The sequence below is a fragment of the Anabrus simplex genome, chromosome 5 (assembly GCF_040414725.1).
Source record: "Anabrus simplex isolate iqAnaSimp1 chromosome 5, ASM4041472v1, whole genome shotgun sequence".
NCBI classification, from domain to species: Eukaryota; Metazoa; Arthropoda; class Insecta; order Orthoptera; family Tettigoniidae; genus Anabrus; species Anabrus simplex.
In genome coordinates this window covers 275,545,243-275,557,393 of record NC_090269.1, presented here as the reverse complement: position 1 = coordinate 275,557,393, position 12,151 = coordinate 275,545,243, and the positions used below count along the sequence as shown (strand labels likewise).

The following is a 12,151-nucleotide window of genomic DNA, read 5'->3' as shown; positions in this document are numbered from 1 at the left end:
TCAGCTTAGAAATCCATGATGTCGGCACAGTGAGGCAATATGAAGTTGCGGCAATAATTCCTTGAGGTTCTCGTGGAAATCCTTCTTCGTTGATCCGTAACTGAAGATCTGGCTCTCGTAGTCAGGCTGAAATTAAAATTACAATTAGAGGTTTGCTCCACTTCTATTACCTCACTAAATTGTGCACTATTATACTTAACTTGTTTAACACTTGATGCAATGATGTACAACATTCAATGTCCTATATCTCTGGCACCATAGAATAATGTACCATACATCTACTTCTCATTAATCCTTGGATTAGATGTCCTACAGTTGCTCAACACGTCGATAATTACTCAAGTTGTCACTTATTCTCACACCCTGTACTAGTCTATGTTGTATGTCTTCATAAGTTCACTTGGGAAAATATTCTCTTCTCGACACCTTAAACTGTTCCAAGTGTACTGTACTTTGGAATGAAATAGTTCACATGAAATCGTGGAATAATTCTCGAATTCAAAGTCAAAATATGAACTCATTAGGATATCTTTCAAACCAAGTCCACAAGATTAGATAAATGTACTTGAAGTTTCCAGACATATTCTTTCGGACGAAGTCATATCACGTACGCTCTCTCAAAAGACCAAGTTTGTCCCTTGACATCTTCTCCTCCAGAAAGTACTAGAATATGTGACTGCTCTTGACCTTACAAGAATACTGTGTGTGCTCTCTCATACTGCTCTCACTTAACTTGACTTTCTCACTCGTCGTTCCTTCACACGCACTGTTAAAAAGTTCATCCCTTGACCAACGAACAAGTAAAATATGAAGTAATCTACAAATTATGATTTCTATTGGTTGAACATATTGTTAAAATGTGATTAATTCTCTCTTGCAAATGTACAGATTATTCTAGAATTCTCTCACCCTTTCTCTAACTTTCCGCTGCATTACGAGCGCTCCACTGTGACATAGCTCAGGTTTCCTTGACCGCTCGACCCAGTTCTGGCTCTTGGCCTGCAATGGAATGGCCTGTCTATCAGCTGATGCTTTGTCCGTGCGTATGCATGAAAAATTTATGCGAATTAAAGCAAATCTTTATTTATTCCTATAAGGTACCATTTGGGCGGGTACATTAAGTATGTGCAAGTATGTACGTGCATCACGAGAAAATGGCTTAAGACAATTTAATAAAAATTGGTATGTTAAGTCAGAGAATGAAGCAGTACAATTTAGGCTATAAATAATTTTATTTATGCTGAATGAAATGGTAGTTTAGGATAAGGCCTAAAATTTAACTCTCAAATATTTATGTTATTAGTGGTCCTATCGATAAATACTACATAACTAAAGTTGTATAGTATTAAATTTCCCATCATTTATACCTTATACATTTTTTCCATAACAACAATATATATTTATTCATGAATTTTGATTGTTGTTGCTAAGTCCATGTAAATGTCAAACCACAAGAAAATGGGTAATAGAATTTAATGAAAATTGGTATGTAAAGTATGGGAACAAGGTACTACCAGTGGCATGCACTGAACCCAAACTACCCAGTGCTACTGGGCAAAGAATTCTTCATTTACATTTTCTTATTATTCTTAAAATGTTTCTTTATCAAGTTAAAAAAACTGCAAACAGGTAAATCAAGGCAAGTACAGATGTCTCGATAATCTGTTCACTCTACCGCAGTCCAGGTCTATCCAGCGAGCTGGGTTTCTTTGCCAGTGCCCTCTTTTGATTGATGCATGCGTTTTAAGCCTCCTTCTCTTGGGGAGGCGTGGTGATAGCTTTTGGCCTTGCTCGAGATTCACAGCATCTTACAGCGGTGGAGCAGCTAGCTTGGGTACATGTCAGTTGTAATAGTTAACACTTGAAGTATTCAGTGCCACACACCCGAGGTTACAAGAAAAATCCCTATAGCCATTAGCACATAGTCTTATTAATAAAAATATAAATACTATAAAATCAATTGTTATAAAGTTTGCTTCTTTTTCTTTTTTTTCCAGCATGTATGAAGTTTTTGGTAGTGATTCATTAATGTCACGTGTTGAGGATGTTTTCTGATGTATGCGAAAAAATATTTAGGTTGCTGAGCATGAACACAGAGCCAAGTGCAAAGTAAAAGAATTTTGTATTTCGTTGCTCTGTACGAGTGGGTTTACCTGTAATGGTGGTATATTGTGAATTTTGTAGCATTCCTCTTGGATTATAGGTGATGTGTTTGCAGAATACGCTGTGAAGAATATTTCCCTTATTTGTTGTTGCTGTAGCTATGTTCAGTAAGCAAGTGAAACTGTAAAACTTCAATGACGGTAAAATACTTGCAGGTAGAGACCCTCTTTGGAGGCAGCTCTACCCAGAGAGTAGCGCCCCTGCCTATGTGAGTCCCAGAGCACAATGACCTGGTGTGCAGTATCTGGTAAGGGTCCCAGCTTAGGGTTACGAGTGAAGACCTCAACGACATCAACAGTGGAGAGGGTGACCTTTGGTACGGTGGAGATGTTGGAAGAGGCAGCCCTGTACTTGGGGATTAATACAAGTACAACACACAAAGGGTACGACAGCTCCACATGTTGGTGGCGGTACTCCGATAGCGCCTGTTCCCCATGTTAGGGGCGGCTGAATCACAACTCACCAACACGTCTGGCAAGCATGGTGTTTCATTGCCAAGTACCTTCCATAAACTTCTACAACTTTGAATTTTCAGGTGAGTAGAGTGAAAGAGTCAGAATCTCACACTGGTAATACATCAGTCCGCCTCAAGTATTCTGGGGGAGGCAAAAATTTGAAAAGAACAACTAAGAAAGTAAGAATAGCCACGTACAACATAAGAACTATGAGACTAGCCGAAGACCTGGAAAGACTAGAACAAGAACTGTATGACACAAAATGGAATATTCTGGGTGTTTGCGAGACTCGCCTTCAAGGAGAAAAAGCTGAGACCCTTCCAGTAGGTCATGTCATCTTACGTAATAACGGGGAAGCTTCTACACATGGGGTTGCTATTCTTGTCAATAAAAATATCAAAGAATTCATACACAAAATGATTTGTGTCTCTCTCAGAGTGATATATATAGTCCTCAAATTGAATAGTAAATTCTCCATACAAGTCATACATGTCTATGCTCCAACCAGTACTTCTGACGATGAGGAAGTGAAACAGATAGATATCACCAAAGCGAAAAATTCAGAAAAGGCACAACTCTGTATCATCATTGGAGACTTCAATGCAAAAGTGGGTCAAAAGAAAATCGGAGACCCAGAGAACATTGGTACATATGGACTAGGCAATTGAAACGAAAGAGGTGAAAGATTGCTTGAATGTCTCATAGCCGAAAATGTCTATGGCTTGAATACCTTCTTTAAAAATCCCATCCAACAAAAATGTACATGGAAGAGCCCTGATAGACAAACCAAGAATGAGATGGATTTTATCCTGACCAACAAGAAGAAATGTTGTACAAATGTTACTGCTCTCAACAGATTTGATACAGGAAGTGACCATACGGTAGTTTGAGTGACCTTCGCATTTGACCTCAAACTTGAACGGTCCAAAATGACAAGGGGGCACACTTTTCCATGAATAAAGGACTTAGAAAAACATCAATCATCATTTCAACAAGATCTTACTGAAAAACTTGACCCAATAGAAGATTTGAAATACTTGGACTTGAATGAACTCAATGAAAAAATTACAGTCGGTATTCAAAATGCAGCACAGAAAATATCATTAAAGAAAGGACAAGAAGACAATGGACAGGAATACAGCGGAATACAAAACTCTTAATAAAACCATTTGCAAGGAAATAAAAGATCTAAGGAAATTTAATAATAACAACATGATCATTCAGACAATTGAAGAAAATTTTAAAAATAAACATTTTTAAAGAACAGCATGTTTACAGGAAGACCAAAATTTACAAAACTTAAGTACCAGAATGGAGAAATAGTCACAGATAGACAAAACATTACTGAAGTTATTAGAGATTTCTACTACAAGCTGTATAAATGAAAATCCACAGCCTGTTTCCAGTCATTTGACCAGGTCAGGGATGGAATGAATGAAGCCCCCATCTAGCAGCAAGGATAGGAATTGTGCCAGCTGCCGAAGCCTGTCGTACTCCTCTGGGACAATGATTAATGAATGAAAGATGAAATGAAACAATATTGGAGAGTGCTGCTGGAATGAAATATGACAGGGAAAACCGGAGTAACCAAAGAAAAACCTGTCCCGCCTCTGCTTTGTACAGCACAAATTTCACATGGAGTGACCAGGATTTGAACCACGGAACCCAGCGGTGAGAGGCCGGTGTGCTGCCGCCTGAGCCACGGAGGCTCTACAAGCTGTATACATCGACCATTAATAAACCACCCAGTGATGAACAACTAGCCCAGAATTATACACATGAAGTAACACCGGAAGTAACAACTGCTGAGATTGAAAATGCGCTTAAACAACTAAGGAATAAAAAATCCCCTGGGAAGGATAAAATAACAAATAAAATGCTGAAATTAGGTGGAAGAGATCTGCTAGAAGCCATGAGAATACTCCTCAACAAGTGCATTAACTCTGGAAGAATACCAGAAAATTGGAAAAATGCTGAAGTGATACTACTCTTCAAGAAAGGTGATAAGGAAAATTTAGAGAACTCTCATCCTGTGAGTTTGTTATCGCAGTTTTACAAGCTCCTGACTAAAATTGTAACCAACCGCCTCACAAGAGACCTGGATTTTTATCAACCTGCTGAGCAAGTGGGATTTCGTAAAGGTTTCTCAACTGTTGAACACATCCAGACTATTTGCCTTCTTGAAAACAACACTGAGTACAACATCAAGATACATCTGGCCTTCATTGATTATAAAAAAGCTTTTGACAGTGAAGATTTGGGCAATCATGAAGGCAATTCAAAATGCCATGATAAACTCAAGGTAAATAAAGCTTCTGGAAAACATTTATGATCAAGCATCAATGGTAGTCAGAGTGGATGAAGACTCCATCACCAATAAAATCCCAGTTGGCAAGGGAGTTCGCCAAGGTGACACAATCTCTCCAAAGCTGTTTACCCTTGCCTTGGAAGATGTAAAACTCGTCATTGGGATAATAAAAGGAATAAAAATCAATAGGTTATATTTGAACCACCTGCGGTTTGCCAATGACATTGTGCTCATAAGTGAAAATCTAGAAGAGCTAGAAAACATGATACAAGAATTAAAAACTGCCTCTGCTAAGATTGGTTTGGGAATGAACATTGGTAAAATGAAAATACTAATCCCAGACAGTCAACCACTTAAAATGGGAAACTAATATATAGAAGCTGTTGATGAGTACATCTATCTTGGACACAAGATAAAACTTGGAAAAGACAACCAACATGCAGAAATTCCTCACAGAATAAGTATGAGTTGGATAGCATTCTAAAAACTGACATTCATCCTGACCAACAAGGATGTTCCAATTAACCTGAAGACCAAGGTTTATAATGTGTGCGTGCTGCCAGTTACTACTTATGATCTAGAAATTATTACTCTGACTAAGGCAAGTGCTCGCAAGTTTCAGTGAATAAAACAAGCCATGGAGCGACAGATGCTAGGGATCAGTCTTAGGGATAAAATCCATTCAGAGGACATCAGCAGAAGAGTGAATGTAACAGACATCCTGGAGAGAGTAGCAAAACTAAAATGGTAATGAGTAGGACACATAGCTTGACAAGACTACAACAGGTGGACCTCCAGGATTGTTGACTGGAGACCATGAGAAGACAAGAGAGGCATTGGAAAACGCCAGAAGAGATGGCTCAATGACATAAAGCTGTTGGCTGGAACATGCTGGTTCCAAGTGGCTCAAGACCGAAGATGATGGAAGTATATGAAAGAGGCCTACATCCAGCAGTGGACTGAAACAGGCTAAAAAAGAAGAAGAAAGTTTACGTTAGGCTTTTAAAGTTAAAAAAACAAAAGTTAATCACAGTATAATTATGTGAAAACCATGCCTGTACTATTACAAAATGTCACCAGGTGGAACTGTAAGTACTTTGTTTAAAATATTCTGTAGCTTAAGTTATGATGGTGCCATCACTGCCATGAATACCAGTTTGGAAATATGTGCGGGTATGTGGCTGAAGATATTCTTATTTAAGTGAGCTATAATTTAATACATTGTTGGCTAACATGGAAATCTATGTAAATAAAGTTGTAGGGGGCCCGCTGTCTGTAATTTTCTTTGTTTTGCCAATTTTTCAGATATTTACCCAATTTAGGTCAACTCAAGTTTGTATCAGTGGTTTTTAGCTTTCATGTCTCTTTGTCCGTCTGTTCCACCTTCACAGCGAAACGGCTTTAGAGATCTCGACCAAACTTCTTATTTTGAGTATACCCATGCAGGGGAAAGTTTAGATATGCATATAATTTAAAAATCACTGAATAGTCTGGGGTTTGATAGGAAAACCACAACAGTTTTCTTTCATTTTCTCTTATACTGTTGATTTTTATTTTGAAAAATCCGTGGACTGAAACATCCCTTCATTTTAAACAACTTTTGTAATTGGCATCATTTTGCTTTCTCTTCAAATAACAGATGAAATTACTACTTTCTGCTGGTTTCATGCCCTGCATTGAGTGACTGACAGACCGAAAACGAACCTACTGGTTACCATGGCAATGTCTCTGGCTGCTTGCCAGGAGGGAAGTAACATAATGCCATTTTCGTCAACATTCCTGTAAACTCGTGGTTGTTTCTTGCGTAGAAGGCGAGAGAGACGTCAAGCTGCCATTCTGTGGGATATTTGCAGACTACCATTGGAGGTTACAATCGTCTTGGAATAGCACTAAGGGGGTCCTTTAATATTTGAACAGCTCAGCAGAGTGTAGCCCATTACTTCACACCGTAAGGTATTTACTGTATTTCTCGTCTATGCCTGTTTTTCACTTTAAGCCTCTGCCTACCCTTTTTTTTTTTTTTTTTGCTAGTTGCTTTACCTTGCACCGACTTATGGCGACGATGGGACAGGGAAAGACTAGGAGTGGGAAGGAAGCGGCCGTGGCCTTAATTAAGGTACAGCCCCAGCATTTGCCTGGTGTGAAAATGGGAAACCACGGAAAACCATTTTCAGGGCTGCCGACAGTGGGGTTCGAACCTACTATCTCCCGAATACTGGATACTGGCCGCACTTAAGCGACTGCAGCTATCGAGCTCGGTCCTACCCTTTCTAGGCTTACGTAATAACATCATAAGTCATCTTCTTATCTGTTTGCCTAAGAATCCCTGCGCCTAAATTTCTCATCTGTTACCACCTTCTTATATCCGCAATGCATATCATCACAATTTAGTGGAGACATTTCATTTTCCAACACATCCATTTGGTATTTACATATTTGATGCATACGGCTGTCCTCAGTTATAATCCTATTTTCTATTAATTTCAACTTCTTAACTGTATTACTTTCTTTCTTAATTACTCTGTATGTATACAAGTGGTAATCCAGAAATCTGGACACTCTTTCCTTAGAGGGAAAATTCCAAGCTATTCAAATATGTAACCTTTTAGCCCTGGAAAATATTGAAATGTGAACTTCAATGATGGTGCAGACTTTCATTTCGGGGTAACTGCTTTCTAAACCGTAAGTCATTTCACAAAGCAGATTACACAATTGCTGCTCAATTTAGAGGGAATTTCAACTTTGGCCCAATGACTTATTGTCGTATCTCAATTCTTAATATGTTATATAGTGCTGCATTTCTCGATTATAATCAAATCTCTCCAACTCGATTGTGACTGGCATTAGGAAAAGGGGCCTCTCATTATAAACTTAATGGAAAGTTTCCATCTCTATTATGAATGGCAATTGGCAAGTGAGCTTGCCGTTATAGTAGAAACTCCCGAACTCGATTGTGAATGGCAGTAGAAAATGTTGCCTGCCATTATCATCAAAACTTCCCCAATGCACACCTTACATTGGAAACAACATATGGGGTCCTCCCTGCTTTGTTTCTCGGATAGCACTATGAAGCATGCAAATTAATATAATCTTACTCACTGAGTGTTCAGTAATTTATGTAGAAATCTGTATACAAGGTAGAATACTGTAGCGAAGCATGGTTACATTTGCTAATATTGTTCAAATGTGTTATCTGGCAATTATTTTTGTCATGTTAAGGTGTACAACCGCGTGGTCATCGGTCCATATCGACAAAAAAACTCGTGAAGATGATTATAAAAACCGAGAAAAAATCGTAAAGGAATGATCACTTGAAGAATAAGACAAGAGGGAGTCATGAAAGAAGGAAGAACTCCCTTTACATTAGATTCCCTAATATCACAGAGTCCGAAGAAAACTAAATGTGAAGGCCTACAATATCGAAAACTCATAAAACTGATAACAATAACATTACATTGACCATTGTTTTGATGTGATTCATCTCTTCTGCTGCCACTCTTCTCCAATAGGTGGGATTACTGTTGCATCCTGAGTAAAAAAACATGCCTGAATATTGGTGGAAAGTAGCTGGGGAGTTAGATAACTTTGCACATGCTATGAGGGTTGATCAACAAAGACTGAGGCTGATTTTTTCACAGACGTTTATTACTCCATTTCAATGTTTACATGATCTTTTTCAAAGTAGTCTCCTCCTACTTCAATGCACTTTTTATAGCATCTCTGCCAGTCCTTGAACACATGCTGCAGACCATTTTTTGTCAGGTTCTTGAGAATCGCCTCACTTTTCTTGAGCACTGCTTCAGAGTTCTCAAGTTGAATACTCTGAGCTTTGCCTTTAGTGATGGGAATTTAAAAAAAAAAACACAGGTTGCAAGATCAGGGCTATAAAGTGGATGTGGTACACAGGTAATGTTGAATCGAGCCAGAAACTGCATGACTTGATTTGCGACGTGAAGCCGTGCCTTGTTATGATGAAGTTGCCAACCAGTCCGAGAAAGCTCTGGTCGTTCCTTTGCAATGTGCTTCCTCAGTGTAGCCAATACTGATGTGTAGTATGCTGCTGTAACAGTAGTGTGAGGAGAACTGCATGCTGGTCATCTCCATCGTCTGGTATGCGAAATGCACGTAGCGTCTACACAATAGACCATTACTTCCAACCTACCAATACGACAGTGCTGCCACCTATAGACATTACACCGGGCGAGTTGGCCGTGCGCGTAGAGACACATGGCTGTGAGCTTGCATCCGGGAGATAGTAGGTTCGAATCCCACTATCGGCAGCCCTGAAGATGGTTTTCCGTGGTTTCCCATTTTCACACCAGGCAAATGCTGGGGCTGTACCTTAATTAAGGCCACGGCCGCTTCCTTCCAACTCCTAGGCCTTTCCTATCCCATCGTCGCCATAAGACCTATCTGTGTCGGTGCGACGTAAAGCCCATAGCAAAAAAAAAAAATTGACATTACACATAAAAGCCCGCTCTTTTCAAATATTTATGTTACAGATAGGAAACTATAACAGAAGATACAGGAAAAAATCAGTCTCAATCTTTGTTGATCAGCCTACGTATATGATTGTCCCATCAACAACGGGTATTACAGCCGGTATTATATAAACAACAAAATTGAGGGAACATTATGAAACTAGGAAAGGAAAATATTACTTACTCACTCACTCACCTCACCTCACTCACTTCGTCCTCTTGCACCTTGCGGTGGCAAGGTTTTCCCCCAAGAGTCCATCAACTGATTCTGTTCCGGGCTCTTTCCCTCCTCTCCATTCTCCCCCACATACTTTCACTACCACCCTCACACCTTCCTCCCAGGTTCTTCCACATGGGCTTGCTCCCTGCATCCTGGCATTGAAAACTGCCGTTGCTGCTCTGGTATTATCCATTCTTTGGACATGTCTAAACCATCATAGTTGGCTTTATTCAACTCTCTCCATCACAGAGGGGACTTCAAGACTGGATCTTATGGGAATTGTTGTTTGGGTCAACAGTCCACAGACTGTTTTGATGCATCTCCCCATGTCAGCCTATCCTGTGCCAACCTTTTCATTTCTACGTAACTACTACATCTACTCTAATCTGTTTGTCATATTCATACCTTGGTCTATCCCTGGCATTTTTACCACCTACACTTCCCCCCAAAATAACTGAACAAGTCCTTGGTGTCTTAAGGTGTGGCCTATCATTCTGTCTCTTCTTCTGATCAATTTTGGCAAATTGTTCTCCTCTCACCAATCCGATTCAGTATCTCTTCATTTAACCTACCCATCTCACCCTCAGCATTCTTCTGTAATACCACATTTCAAAAGTTTCTATTCTCTTTATTTCTGAGCTAGTTATTGTGCATGTTTCACTTCCATACAATCCCAAGCTCCAGACAAAATTCTTCAAAAGGCTTTCTAATTCCTATATCAATTCCAGGTGTCTTGTACTTATTTAGCTCTCTCAATGTTCTGTTGAATTCTGACCTCAAAATTGGGTCTGTTATTTCATCAGCATCAACAGCTTCTTCTTGTTCCAGAACTTTATCATCTATTTCTTTCCCTTTATACAGTTGTTTAATATGTTCCTGCCATTTTTCTGCCTTGTCTTCTTTCTCTAGAAGTGGTCTTCTATCTGAGCTCTTAATATTCATACACCTAGTTTTCCTTTCTCCAGAGGTTTCCTTCATTTTCCCGAATGCACCATCTACCTTTCATATGACCATACAACTTTCAACATGCTTGCACTTCTTTTTCAGCCATTCTTTACTACTACTACTACTACCACTACTACTATTATGAAACATTTTCATTCCTCCCCTGAAGGGGGAGGCGGGCCTCTTAGACGGTTATGCCGTCTCTCAGGCTGGGAGATTTGTTACGGTGAAGGAGATGTGCGGAGAAGGTGAGGGGATAGGCGGCCATAGCCTATACTACGAACTGTCTCGGCATTCGCCTTAGTGCAGGAGAATGGAAAACCACGGAAAACCATTCTCAGGACAGCCGACGGGTGAGGCCAGGCGAGAAATGCAGCACTGTGCCCCAGGCCTGTCTCCCGAATGCAGAGGCATAGAGCCACAGTAGAGCCGTGACCACCTCTCCTCTGCTCAGTTGGCCGGTCAGAGTATAGAGCTTATGGGACAACAACACACTCTGCATCTACCAACTCCATTCTTTAGATGTCCTGCACTTGCTATCTAAGTTACTTCATTCTTTAATCGCCAGTATTATTTTCGGCGCTCCTCAATTTTTTATAAGAAGGAAACCTTACTTCCCAAAGTCAACTCAGTTAAATGTAACTTAAATGCTTTTCAGTCTGTTTAATGTACAAGTTCAATATAAATATTACATTATAACTAGAACTCAGGGCTCTGTTTCATAAAACATCTTTCACTAATATTATTACTAAGAAACCAATAATATTAACTAATAATATTCAGTTATTAGCTAATAATATTAGTACCGTAATTAGCTTATGAGTCAAATTTATTACTAGATATTCCTAATAATATTAGTAAATTGTTTCATAGACAACTTGACTAATAAAAGTTACTCATATTATTGGGATTATTTCCACAAGTGTATTTTGACTCATAATTCATATTAATGAAACCAAAGTGAGTGGTATTTTAATATTTTGGCATAAAATTGTGAAGATCACTGAAATGGTCGACTCTGATTCAAATGGTGATGAAGAACAAATGTAGGTTTATTCACCGTTCAATAAATGTTACGTCAAAAACAGCCTGTACTGGCTTGTAACAAACAAATGAATACAATGGAAGGTTTAGGTTAGATCACAAAACTTTTGAGAATTTGCTTAATAGGAACATGTGAATACAATGGGAGATTTAGGTTAGATTACAAAACTTTTGAGTATTTGCTTGATAGGATTGGTAATAGAATGTTCCACTGCAAGGAATGAAGCATAACCTCAAAACAGCAGCTTCACATTGCACTCCACGGGTTGGTAGTGATACAAAGTATCAATGTGTTTCTCTAGTGCAGTTCTGCTTGGCAAAGCTCTCATTACTGGAAAAATAGAAGGTTATTGGGGTTTCACCAGCAGAAGAGAAGGGATGAGGGAAGTATGACAAGGCATGTTTCCAATTACTGTATAGGTCCAACTATTATTATCCCTCGCACCCACATTCCTGCACCAGTATTCTAGCTTCTTCCCACACCAATCCTTTTGTCTAGGCCATCATAGCTGAGCTGATAAAAACACTCATTTGT

At 39.2% G+C, this 12,151-nt stretch overlaps 2 protein-coding genes across 3 annotated transcripts in view; one reads left to right on the top strand and one right to left on the bottom strand.

Annotated features, from left to right (window-relative positions):
- The window catches only part of PICK1 (protein interacting with PRKCA 1), a 282,950-nt gene that overhangs the window by 53,768 nt on the left and 217,031 nt on the right, over positions 1–12,151 (bottom strand). The window contains exon 10 of one of the 2 annotated variants that reach the window (XM_067147394.2): positions 80–126. The exons of the other annotated variant lie outside the window; for it this stretch is intronic. The gene's annotated coding sequence lies outside the window, so the exon portion shown is untranslated. Of the gene's footprint in view, positions 1–79; positions 127–12,151 lie in introns of those variants that run through there. 2 annotated transcript variants of the gene reach the window in all.
- unc-13-4A (BAI1 associated protein 3) overlaps positions 1–12,151 on the top strand; it is an 824,271-nt gene that overhangs the window by 806,245 nt on the left and 5,875 nt on the right. The gene's annotated exons all lie outside the window — the stretch shown is intronic.